This window comes from Orcinus orca, chromosome 2 (assembly GCF_937001465.1).
Source record: "Orcinus orca chromosome 2, mOrcOrc1.1, whole genome shotgun sequence".
NCBI classification, from domain to species: domain Eukaryota; kingdom Metazoa; phylum Chordata; class Mammalia; order Artiodactyla; family Delphinidae; genus Orcinus; species Orcinus orca.
Window position 1 is genome coordinate 16,823,257 of NC_064560.1, and position 13,074 is coordinate 16,836,330.

General features: G+C 42.1%; 1 long non-coding RNA gene across 1 annotated transcript; it reads right to left on the reverse strand.

The window, feature by feature from the left end:
- Positions 1-556: 556 nt before the first annotated feature.
- LOC125963416 (uncharacterized) lies at positions 557-9,946 on the reverse strand. The gene is made up of 3 exons (XR_007475376.1): positions 9,921-9,946; positions 1,245-1,299; positions 557-869 (listed from the first exon to the last, which is right to left on the reverse strand). It is a non-coding gene; the product is annotated as an uncharacterized LOC125963416 (long non-coding RNA).
- Positions 9,947-13,074: the final 3,128 nt, after the last annotated feature.

The window sequence follows — 13,074 nt, forward strand, 5'->3', positions numbered from 1 at the left end:
TCTTACCTAATGACAATGTTCCCAATGACTCCCGCAGCCTCACTTCATCCTTCCTCCCCATGAGTCCCGGTTTCTAAACTGCCTGCAGCATGGCAGCCTCCAGTGCAAAGAGGCTCCCTCTTTCCCAGTCCCTCTTAAAAATCATCCTCTGTCGCCCCAACTCCTTCTTGATGAGCAGCCCCACGTCTCCTGTGGTGTTCCATCCCCCTTGGTGTAGCAAGTTATGAACCTAAATTTGGTTGGTTGCAGGTGTGTCCCTGGTGGTCTTTATCTGATGGGCTTTATCAAAGGGCAAGGATTGGCAAAAATGAGATTCTTTCCCTCTCCATGGTGCACTGGTAAATGTTTTACAGGATTTCAGTAAAAGAAAGGAAAAGGAAAAAGCACTGATTTGTAGTGTTTGCTCATTTCTGTGATGTAAATATTCCCACTCTGGTCAATTTCAAGCTACTAGTATGACTTCACTGAACACTTAGTTGGGAAGAGGCGTACATAATCAGCTTTCCGGGGGTCTGTACCAGTGGGCTCCAGCACGTCTCTGCCACCTTCTCACCCGTCTTCCTCAAGCAACAACCTTTTTTTCGCTCATTGAGTTTTGTAGAACTTGTTCTCCGTAGAATAGCTTATGATTTTTTCTTTCCCTGCATTTGTGTGAGGAATCTGACACCTGGCTGGCTGATTTGTAAGCAAGTCCCGAGGAATGTCATGGCTGAAATAGAAACTCACTGACAGAGAACTTGCATATAAAAGTGGGCAAATAGCAAAGAACCCAGAGTTTCAGAGACCAGTAAATGTACAATCGTTTGTCATGGTCAGTTGCTTCACTGAAGGTGATTTCCTGGTGAAGGCAGAGGGCAAATGATTTCGTCCTGGTGGAGATAAACACCCCCTCTTAGACAGCAACACTAGTTTATCTTTCTTTGGTCTGGGCTTAATCTACCAAACCTATAGTGAGACCTGCCTTTTTTTTTTTTTTTAAATCCTACAAAGAAAACGATCTTTGTGGAATACCCATGAGGTAATTATAGATAATGGTCCACGATCTGGCAGCTCACAAGTTCAGCCACTTGCCTGAGAAATGAATTCCCTATCTGCTACTATAAGACCTCATTATGTGCTGTACTGGTGAATTGATAATGAAAAGACTTAAAAAGTGTCTGATCCAAAAGAAGCTCCTTTCTTAGCCTGACTGGCCTCCAGAGAAGGGCCCTAGGGAACTCAATGCAAATTTCAAACAAGATTACCAGCAGCTTCTTATCATCCCCTTGGAATGCTGGGAATGTGGGAACTGTGAAAAGCCTGCAAAAGATGGAAATACCATAGTTAAAGGGGAAAAAAAGAGAACTTTTCAATTTGATGAAAAGAAAGAAAATGTTTTAAGGTAGGCTGAGAAGATTGATATTATTTTTCTAAAAAGGCATAAGCCCTTTTGTCAAGACTACAAAGAAAATAGATCTCGGGCTTCCCTGGTGGCGCAGTGGTTGAGAGTCCGCCTGCCAATGCAGGGGACACAGGTTCGTGCCCCAGTCCGGGAGGATCCCACATGCCACGGAGCGGCTGGGCCCATGAGCCATGGCCGCTGAGCCGGCACGTCCTGAGCCTGTGCTCCGCAACGAGAGAGGCCACAACAATGAGAGGCCCGCGTACCGCAAAAAAAAAAAAAAAAAAAAAAAAGAAAGAAAATAGATCTCGCTTTAAGTCAGTACTTTGCTCAGCAGATCTATGTAGTATCTTGTGCTGAGGATACCAAAATGAAGTTCACTGTCAACTGAAGGAGAAAAGTATTTGAGCTAGCCACTTGCTTCTTTGCTCTCAGATCCAATCTTAGACCTTTCCCTGAAAGCTTCAGGTCATGTTCAAGGTAGTAGGAGCACCAGCAGGAGAGTGGACGATGGGTGTTAAGGAGATGCCAGGATAGCCATCCCCCTCTCTCACTGCTTTGGGTGGTGATCCAGGGGTGCCAGCTCCCATGAACCAGATCTGGCCAAGTAGCCTTGGCTTCTGGGCTCTGATAGCAGCTCCTTTTCCCTTTGTTCTTTCAGCCCCAGGAGGTAGCTAGCAGCTGTCCACTGTAATTAAAATCTGCATTGCCTCACTGTCCCCTCTTGGGCTTGTCAACTTTCTCAGCACCTCTGTCACTAGTTTATTGCATTGAATTCCTCCTGTTGAACTTCCTGGAATGACCTTGATTTTCTTGTCTGCAGGCTGACCAATAAAGAAAGTAAACAAATAGTTATAAAGTTCATGTGATGTTGCTAGAAACGGTCTGTGCATAGTGCTATGGGGACCTAGATGGTGGCTCTCTCTCACTTGTGGGGACCAGGAAGGCTTATACTAAGTGGGAAATTTGAGTTGCAGTTCCAAAAATGAGTTGGAAGTTCCAAGGCAATCAATCGAAGAGGAGGAAGCAGGAGGAAAGAGAGTGTTCCAATTGTCTGCAGAAAGCATGGCAGGGTGACAGAAGATGGAGTTTTAGAGGGATGTCAAATAATCAAAAACCACTGATGAATGGGTCAAGCACAAAACGAGTAGCCTACTTGGAGGGTGGCTATTTGGATTCCAGTTTCTATGACTGGAGATGTCACTCTGGCCACAGAAGCCTTCAATTCCCCAGGACTCGGGATGGGAGAAACCACCTGGGAAATAGATGGAAACATCAATACTCTATTCATTCTACCAACACAAAGGACCATTTGCCTAGTCGGCACCCACTGGGGGAACTTTAAACTGTGTGCTTAATGTGATACCTATGTTACCTAAAGTCTCTAAGCTGCAAGGCACTCTCACTGAAAATCTGATAGTGACCTTCTGGAAGATTCACTTGCTTGCCTCCGTTCTATTGGGGGGTGGAGAGGCAGAAAGAAAATTCCTAAGTCACTGCTTGCAAACAGCCCAGAGCACATCTGTTAAGCCTTTTTCCTTTGATAACAACACAAATATGTCTAAAATTTAGTTTTTACTCCCTCCCCAAATATGCACATGCCAAAGGCAACAGTGGCCTTTCTGCTGGGGGCAGTCACAGCTTCCAGTTTGGGAAACAAATGTTGAAGCCTGCCACTGACACCACCCGGATTAAAGCAGAAGGATCCGCTTGCCTTCAAGGATGATATTTACACTTCTATGCCATAATGCATCTTTCCTTCCCAGCACAGCAAATTTTCAAAGATGCTTCCCGTTCACTTATGACTAAATCCTTCCATACAACTCGGTGAGGCAAATAGAGTGCAGTTACTTGCCCAAGAGCTTTTAATAGACTCCTGTCAAGAGCAGAGATGGCACCCAGGTCTCTGTTTTTGGCAGGAACACTTTCCCCAGTCCTTGTGCGGATGGGGTGCCTGCTGTCACAGCAAGTTTCTGTGCTGTAGGAGGTCCAGGGTCAACATTCCATAAAAAACACAGAAGCTACCTGCTTGGCCCTGGTTTTCCCTTAGGCTACATTTAGGAGGCAACGTTCAAAGAAAGATGTTCAAGCCCTCAAGGAAAGGGCTTTCCTTTCTCACTACCAACCACCTGACCCCAAGAGAAATGCCCTTCTGACCCCTACTGGCTGTGGTGGCACACACGTTGAGCAAGCATAGAGAATCATTTCCGAGCTGATATCAGAATACTCTCCTAAACACTCTCCTGCTATGATGGGACGACAAGGTTAAACATAGGGAAGGTTGACTCAGTCCTGATTAAACAGGCTGGGAAGACAGAAACAAATAATCACCCTGTGCGTAGCAATAATGGAACAACAAAGTAAATATTAAGGCAGAGGCTTGCTATCAATATTTAACTAGCAAATTAATGTACAGAGGATGCACTTTGGAGAATACAAGGGTGACCAGAGACACAGAAATGGCTCAATTATAATACACTGTCAGTCAGGGAAGAGGAAGGGGCTGTCTGCATTGTTTAACCCAAGGTTATGGACGCCCAACAGAGGTAATCAAAGGTGATTAAGCTGGGGGATGATGATGTGAGATAATTCTAGGCTCATTAGCATAAAGAATTTGTTGAGAGAAAGGAATAGAGAACATGCTGTAAATTCTGGTCTAGAGTTCTTCCCTACAACTCTTATATGTTTGTGTCTCCCTCATCAATAATTCTCTTAGGTTTTCTTGGTCCTTTATTTACTCAACTAGGACAAAGGATCTTAAGGAACACTTCACATCTTGGGGCAACGCTTCCAACCATAACTTAGCCTAATGTTCCTGTCTTGTGTTCATGCAACCAAATCTATTTCTTAGTTTATTACTCTCTAACCACTTCTCAGAATGAGGATATTGTCAAAGTATTGTACACAAAATATTTTTCACGGGTAAATAAGTGTGGGGCCTTCTGAATTAAAGATTAAAGTGTGCATTAGCATATCAAAGCAGCCGTGATTCTTATAGAGGGATGTAGTTGTATATAGCATTTCCAGGAAACATTAGTCCTGAAGAATACTTTTTTGGAAGTATCTTAAATACCCAAGATTCCATGGAAGACTTTCGGTGAAGGACTTTTCTCTCCTGTTTGTCTTCCTCAATCAGCCGACCAATTTCAGTTACCCTGTTCCCTCTACAACCTTCGTTCCTCTTTCCTTCATGTTTGGGGTGAGATGGCCACCAGCTGATTTTCTGAGGATCTTTGTACCAGGAGTGAAAATGCCTGAGGCATCATCTGGAGACCCCACTCTCCAGTGTGCAAGGTGACTGCACACTCCAGAGCCTTCCCCAGAGTAGTGAGCCCGTGAATGTACTTTATCTTTAGAAGTTAGAATAACATGCAGACACTTCGGCACCTAATAAATTAAAAAAACATTTTTCCTCAATAGGAAATGACAAATTTCAATCCCACTGGGACAGCATCATATTCTGATATCATTTCTTTAAGAGCTAATGAAATGTGAACCTCTAGGATGCCAGGAACTCAGATGATCACATCTCCATGATTTAATATTACAAGATCTCTGAATTTTCTCTTAGCTCCCTCTGAGATTTTGTTCTCTACTCCATTCTGAGTCTCACTAACAACTTCTCCAGGAGCTGCACAGAAACAGGGAAGCACGGTCCTTGAGACAGGGATTCATGCACCAAGAGATTAAAACAAATGGGAGAGAATTTCTGGGGTCAGGTTTCTCTAGAAGGAGCTGTGTTTCATTCCTACCTTGGCCACTACGGATCTGGATGAATTCTGCCAGTAATTCTATTTTCAAAAGTATTTTCCTCTTTATTAAGTAATTTATTAAACCTGTAATGATGCTAGTTTGTTCAGCAATTTGGCTTAAGTTTGAAAGCCCTATTTCTGTCATATCCTGTTATTTTATTTTCTAATTATATGTTTTTGTTTATTCACATTCTATATATAACATCAAGTAATTGTGAGTACATCTCTTTTGTTTCTTGATTTATGTTTTTTTCCAGATTGTGTTACTTTTTTTTTTTTCTGTTATGTTTTTGTGTTTTCTGTTATTTGTTTACCTGGTGCCAAGATGCTTCTTTTTATCTTGTTTATGCTTAGATCACTCAGCCTTTGCTCTGATATAGAATGGCTAATTCTTGACTTTCTTCCCACTATATCTGACCTATAGTGTGAGAAAATGAGAAAGGAAAGAGGCAAGATCATCTTGGTTGGTGTGCAGTCTTTGTTAGCATATCTGGGCTCAGTTTTAAGATTTTGTTAAACATCCTAAGTTAGACATCTAATCAGGTACTAGATGTGATACTGGTTTAACTACAAAGGCCAAAACAGTGATTTAAATAACATAAAATTTGTATTTCTCTTATGTAACTAATTGAATGTAAGCCATCTGGTTTGGTGGCACAGACACATCAGGGATCCTGAATTCTTCTATTTTGTTGTCAAGCTTTCTATGCATTACAGTGGCACTCGGCTCTTATTGGCACATCCACATGCAGTCAGTTGAAGGGAAAAAGAGCAAGGAAAGGGCATAATTACTTTTTTAAAAGACAGGAACCTGAGGTTTGAAGCATCACTTTCTCTCCCATATGATTGGCAAGAACATAGTCACATGGCCACAGAGTAGCAAGGGGGGCTGGGAAATGCAGTCTTTCTCCTGGGAAGTCAGATGGGCAGGTGAAATTTGGGGATTCTATCACTAAAGGAAGAAGCTGGTGAATGAGTTGGCTTTGCCACACCAGATATCCCATCACCTAATGGGGGGATGTAGCTCCTTCCCAGGATGGGGTGCCCTTAGGCTTCAGATGGCTCCCCAATTCAAAGAGCTTCATGGAAACCTCCTCTCCCCATCCCACCAATTTCCCCTTTATTTTGGGAAACAAAATAGTTTTCAATAGTTTCCACTTCTCCTCACTCAAAAAAAGAAAAAGATGGGAACATCCTCTCAGTTTGAATAACTCAAGGTTTGGTGTTGTTAGTGAGCATCCTTGGGATTCCTTTGAGCCACCCATGGGTGTCCTCCCTCCTGGGTGGGGGTGAGGAGCAGAATCAGGTGAGAAGCCAGGCTGTGCTGTACCTCCTTGTTGCTCCTGGCTGCTCTAGAGTTTTCTGTTAGTTTGGTTTTAGGTTTTGAAGTTTAGTGAAGTAGGTTGTAGTCATTACCATGTTTAATTGATTTTTTTGCTATATTAATCTCATTTTCACAGTTATCAGAAGAGGGAAAGTTAGTGACATAAGGGGCTTTTTTCAAATTACTGTTTTTCTCTATTTTCTCTTTTACTATTTATAAATCTCCTCCCAGCATTCCCTATCTCCGTCTTTGCTTAATTTTCTTCATTGCACTTATGTAATGCAGACAAAGCACTATTCACCATTTTAGCTAAAAAGCCCCATAGTCTATCTCATTCATTGGCTATGTTCCTGTATTTCGTCAGCTTTTGCATTTTGCTATTGTACTTGTTTTTCTAGCCATACTCCTATTTTATTACTTTAAAAGTATCATGTTTTTATATAAAATGAAATTTTAGGAGAAGGGAAAACATTTATACTTTATCTTTTTGAACAGAAGGGTCAAAGCTAGGTTTTTGGAGAACCTTCAGTCATCCTCAAGCAATACCACTCAGGAAGAGGTCTGCTTTGCTAACTAATCCTGTGGTAGCCCAGCTGTGTTGCAAAAATTTATCACTGCTGTTGGCATCCCACAGGCTAAACATATATGCCATTTTCAACCAGGTATCTAGAAAGTTTGTCTTCCCACAATTGCTGGGAGATAGGCTTCTGTGAGACCACAGATGATTTATCACTTAATAAATCCTATAAGGTGAGGATAAGTTCTAAGTTTAGCATCGATATTTCATATTATGAAAACATTACCTCTCTCTTTGATTGCTTTGTCATACCACCTGGACAAACATTTGAAAATTAGTAGACATATTATAATGAGGATAATAATCAAAATGCATCTCTGTATTATTCTCTGAATGTTTTTTTTTTTTTCTTAATGGTTAAAGCAGACATACAATGTATGTCTAATAGGCCACAAACAGACTGTTTTGGTTAGCCTAAAGTTCAAATTAAATCATGTATAAGCCAGAATGACTTCCCCATACCTCAATATGTGAAAATTTCTTCCATCATTTTCCCCTTTTAATTGCAAATCTTTCCATAGAAAGCACTGATAATCAATATTTTTTCCAGCATTGCCAGAGTAGCTCAGTGGCCTGCTCTGGGTCCATTCATGTCCCCTTGTTGCTAGGCCTGCTTTTTGTTTATATATTGGCCTAGTTGTCCATGTTGGGGGGAAACTAATCAGGCATAACAAACAAGTACAGAGGTTTGCTGAAGGGGAAACATTTTATAGGCTATACATTTTAGCACTTACACCCAATTGTCACACAAGCATTGTACATGTGCTTTTAGCAGTAAACTTAAAGCCAGCAGTGATACACATCATAAGTAATTATGCTCTGTGATAACTTCATAAGACAATTTTTTTCAGTCCTGAACACTGGGGTCAAAAATATGGTTTGAAGCAAAACAGTAACTTTCCATTAGAATTCTTTAAATTTCTTACCCAGTTCAGCAGTATGATCTGAAAGTTATCAAATGTTTTCCATATAATATCGTACCAAATAATCCTAGTTACTTTAATATTCTTTTGTTTCTTTTTTGGCCATGCGGCATGCTTGCAGGATCCTAGCTCCCTGACCAGGGACCGAACATGTGCCCTTGGCAGTGACAGCGATAAGTCCCAACCCTGGACCACCAGGGAATTCTCAACTTTAATTAATTTCTGAGATGCCTAGGGGCCCTTTGGAATACTCAAAGTTAGCTAGAGAAAGAAACTTACAATCTGTTATCAAAAGCAGTTCAATATTCCAGAAAAACTTTGTTCTCTCAACAGAGAGAGAAAACCAAATTCCAGTCTTATGCTAGCTTACTATATATAACAAAATTCATTTATCTAATTAAATTCAATCTAAATCAAACTTGACAATATACAAAATTCTTTTCTCAAAGTTCCTTTTTCACAAACCTTTTATCACTTTCTGGACCCATATTAATTTTTCACTTATTTTCCCCATATATAAGCAAAACAGCTCTAGGACAAAATACTTCTTTTTTTCTTCAAAAAAATATCTCCATTCTTTATACCTTCTCTTGCTGACAGCACATATTTTACGCTTCACACACTGAAATGCTTCCCTTATCATTTTAGTAGATTTAATTACATATTACAATTTTTAACCCTTAAAATCTTAACAAAACCAAGAAACAAGTAATTGAACTGTCTGTTATACCAGCATCTGTAAAAACTATTTTTAAGTAAACATCCCTGAAGCATAAGTACTCTGAAAGTGTTTATCCAAAAGCTTTTATCCAATTTATCTCTATTTTATTATTTATGGCAATATCACACATAGACATATGTGCCTCCAGACAGAGACCTCATAGCTTTATCTTAAAACTTATTCATGAATCAAATATTTTAATACAGAGCTCATTAGTCTATTAATAACAGTTGGAGTAAGTTAAGTTTACAAACTTCAGTTTAAAATATCTTTCCTCCTTTTTTTTTTTCCTGGTTTGAAGTTCTACTAATTAACCCAAGGCTGAAGTCTCAGGCAAAGTGGGCTGTTTTTGTATTTCAAGGACATGATATGAGTTAACTTCAAGTTTTTTACTAGGAACTTTTGTTCTCATGGATTCAGAATTCTGAAATTTTTTTTTTTTTAATCAAGCCAGCTTTCTCTAACTGCATACGTGAAAAGAACCAGTTTTGGAATTTCAAAAGAGTTTCATCTTAACCAATTTTCTCCAGAGTCTAAAGAATACTGTTACCATACATTGTTAAAAATTTTATCTTTCTTTTTCTTTAGTCATAATCTCATAGCTAAAATTTTTCTAATAAATTGAACCTGAATTTCTCATTTTACAAAAGACAACAAAGATACCAATCACACAAATGGAATATACATTCACACACCACAAGACAGAACTGTCACAATCCTCCAAGACGACCGATACGGTGTCCCAAACAAACACGTCCCCAACATAAATGGTCCTCGACGTCAGACACACGTCAGAACCAATTGGCAAAATGCCCAACAGCGCTTCGTGCTCACAAATGGTCCTCGACGTCAGACACACGTCAGAACCAACTGGTAAAATGCCCAACAGTGCTTCATGCTCACAAATGGTCCTCGACGTCAGAACCAACTGGCAAAATGCCCAACAGTGCCTCATGTCGTCAGACACACGTCAGAACCAACTGGCAAAATGCCCAACAGCGCTTCGTGCTCACAAATGGTCGTCGTCAGAACCAACTGGCAAAATGCCCAACAGCACTTCGTGCTCACAAATGGTCCTCGACGTCAGACACACGTCAGAACCAACTGGCAAAATGCCCAACAGTGCTTCATGTTCACAAATGGTCCTCGACGTCAGACACACGTCAGAACCAACTGGCAAAATGGCCAAGAGCGCTTCGTGCTCAAAAGACAAGTTTGCCCGGGAAACACCAGTGGACTTACTTGGTCTTGGAGCTCGTCAGCATGTCCAGATGCATGTTTCCGTTCCACCAAGGAAAAGCGTACGTTGACAGCCAGTGCCGAGCAGGGGAGAAACAGGGAGGATCCCCCAAACACATGGATTCGGCAGCTGCTAGGAGCGTCCCCCCAAACCCCACTCCCGGGGCCAGCGAGCCTCGAGCGGCGGCTCCTCACAGCCATCCCGGCGCGTCATCATGGCGGCTCAGCTCAGGAAAACCCCGGGAGCAGATATCGCGAGAGTGCAGCAGCCCCAGGTTGGGAGCCAGAAACTGTAACCGGAAGTGGGGTAGGGCTGCTCGCCGCTGTAAAGCCAATAAAGAGGGCAGGTTGGTGGGAAGGAAAGTTTGCTTTATTTCAGAGGCCGGCAGCCTGGCGGGGGAGGGGGCAGAGGCCTGTCCAAAGGCCGACTCCCCGCGCTGACAATCAGTGGGCAAGAGCTTTTATAGATGTGGGGAGGGGGCTACACGCAGAAACAGCACAGTCAGCTCTGACAGTCATCTTGACGTTGGTCATCAGAGGTCTGATCGGCATCATCTTGATTGTTTTAAGTACAGTTAATCTTCAGTTCCAGGGTTACTTTTTTCCCATTTCTTTGAGTCCAGTTCTCAGAACTGTGGAAGCTTATGTCATGGCTACAGTCTGGACATCACGCAGTTAACTTCACCCACCTGGTGGGGCTTTCAACATCTATAAGACAGCTCACGGGAGCTGTTTTCCCTTGTTTCTGTAATTTCTCACTTCTCTGATTAAACTTATTGTTTGGCTAAAATTTTTCCACAGACATAAGGCAGTCTGAGGACATGGTGGGCAAGGACCATAGGGTCCTGGTCCGTTTCAGTAGGGTGTGAAAGAAATGTCTTTTAAGAAAAAAATCTTGATATGTGAACCCTCCAAGTTCTTGCTCCATAACGAACTCCTGGTAGGTTAAACCTGCCCCTAAATTTTCCCCTCATTTCCCATTTCCATGAAACTTCTCTTATTCCAACCAATCACCATGGCTCCTTTATTCAGCAAATATTTATTTAGCACTTACCGTGTGCCAGACACTATTCTGTATGCTGTGGAAACTGCAGTGAACTAAACAGATGAAAGTCACTGCCCTCGTGGAATTTGCATTCTATTAGTGTAGATGGATAATAAAATAAATGAGTAAAGTATACAGTAAACAAAAAGGTGATAATTTCTATGGAAAGAAAGAAAATAGGGAACGGAGATGGGATAGGACTCTGGATATAATTTGACCTCCTTTCTTATGTTTTGGACACAAACTTTTCCCCGTCTCCCATCTGGACAGCTGAGATGCACGAGGACTTTACAAATGACTAAATAGTACTAAAATGAATTAATACTAAGTGGCTAGTTATTAAGGGAGATTCAAGTAGAAATACACAGAACATACTTGAAGTATAAAAAAGTGTGCTCCCAGGACTCACGGAGCCTGTCTCCTTTTACACACTGCTTCCTGACCTCCCTAGTCTCTGGACAGAAGGGCTGCAATAATTCCACAGGCCCTTAGCCCAGGTGCTGCACATCTTCTCTGCTGACCTGTCCCCACATGCAGGAGGCCCCTCGCAAGCCAACGTTCAGGAGTCTCATCTTTGACACGAGATGTCTCATTTTATTTGCCCGCTCCCCCTAAGTTACTCCTCTCCCTGAGCTGTGATTGGTTTCCAGCCTGAGAGGCACCTCACTGCCCCAGGTGGTGGGGGTCATGGATGATCTCATCCGCCTTCTCCAGCAGGACTGCCCTTGTGGGTTGTGGCAGCGACACCCACTCCTTATGGGATATACATGCGCTCCCCACTTTGCTCAGAGCCTTCACAGTTTGGTGGGGCCATAGGTCGGTCTCAGGCAGCATTGAAGAAACAGTGAACAAACTTTCTCGTCTTCTCTGGCACAAAGGCTAGAAGCCCATGCTCTGACTGGCATTACAGCAAGAGGTGGAAACAGCCCAGATCCTTGAACAGAGCTGACATGCAGAGCTACCAAACCCATAGTAGACTCCGTGTGGGTAAAACATACACCTTTATGTGTTGAGCCACTACAACTGGAAGTTTCTTTCCTACCACAGCATAGTTAAACTAATACCCAGCCTATAATAGTCAAGTGAGATCACAGCGCTGGGCATTCCAAAGCATTCCGATAACACTTGACATTTGGCAACAAGGAGACCATTCCTTCACACGGAGGAGGACGTGTGGGGCAGCATCTTAGATTACAAACTTTGGGTTAGACAGAACTGGGTTTGAATCTTGCAGATGCTACATACTAACTGGTTGTGAGACACGAGTCATATTGCTCAGCCTTTCTGAACCTCAGTTTTTGTAACCTCAATTCATCAGGTTGTTTTAAGGGTTGATGGAAACATCTAGTAAGGTTTGGTACACAGTAAGCACACAGAAAATCGTAGCAGTCATGATGGTAAGGAGTTCAGAAGTTTACGTAGAGTAGATTCAATAATGTGCTCGCCGATTAGCCGAACCACACACATCTGATGTCCGAGCTCTGGGTGCTTAGGGAACAGAGAACAAAACCAAACTGCTGTCACTGCCTGGACCTCTCCAACCACCCAAACTTTCTAATAAATACATGAAAATAAATCAAAGGGATGATTTGTTATTTGGATGACCGAAAGGGTATTTCTTCTTACAACTCATAGGAACTTAGGTAACTTAAATATATATAAAATTAAAAGTTGACCCAAGAAAAATTATGTTTAAGACTCCAGATATAAGGTCTTTTTAGATAGAGAACATGAATCACAGCAGAAATTTTGAAAATGATCTGAGGGTAATGATTGAATCTGCTTTAAATACATCGCGAGGAGTAGCTTCAAGATGGCAGCGGAGTAAGATGTGGAGATCACCTTCCTCCCCACAGATACACCAGAAATACATCTACACGTGGAACAACTCCTACAGAACACCTACTGAACGCTGGCAGAAGACCTCAGACCTCCAGAAGACCTCAGACCTCCCAAGAAACTCCCCACGTACCTGGGTAGGGAAAAGAAAAAAGAAAAAACAGAGACAAAAGAATAGGGACGGGACCTGCACCAGTGGGAGGGAGCTGTGAAGGAGGAAATGTTTCCACACACTAGGAGCCCCTTCGCGGGCGGAGACTGCGGGTGGCGGAG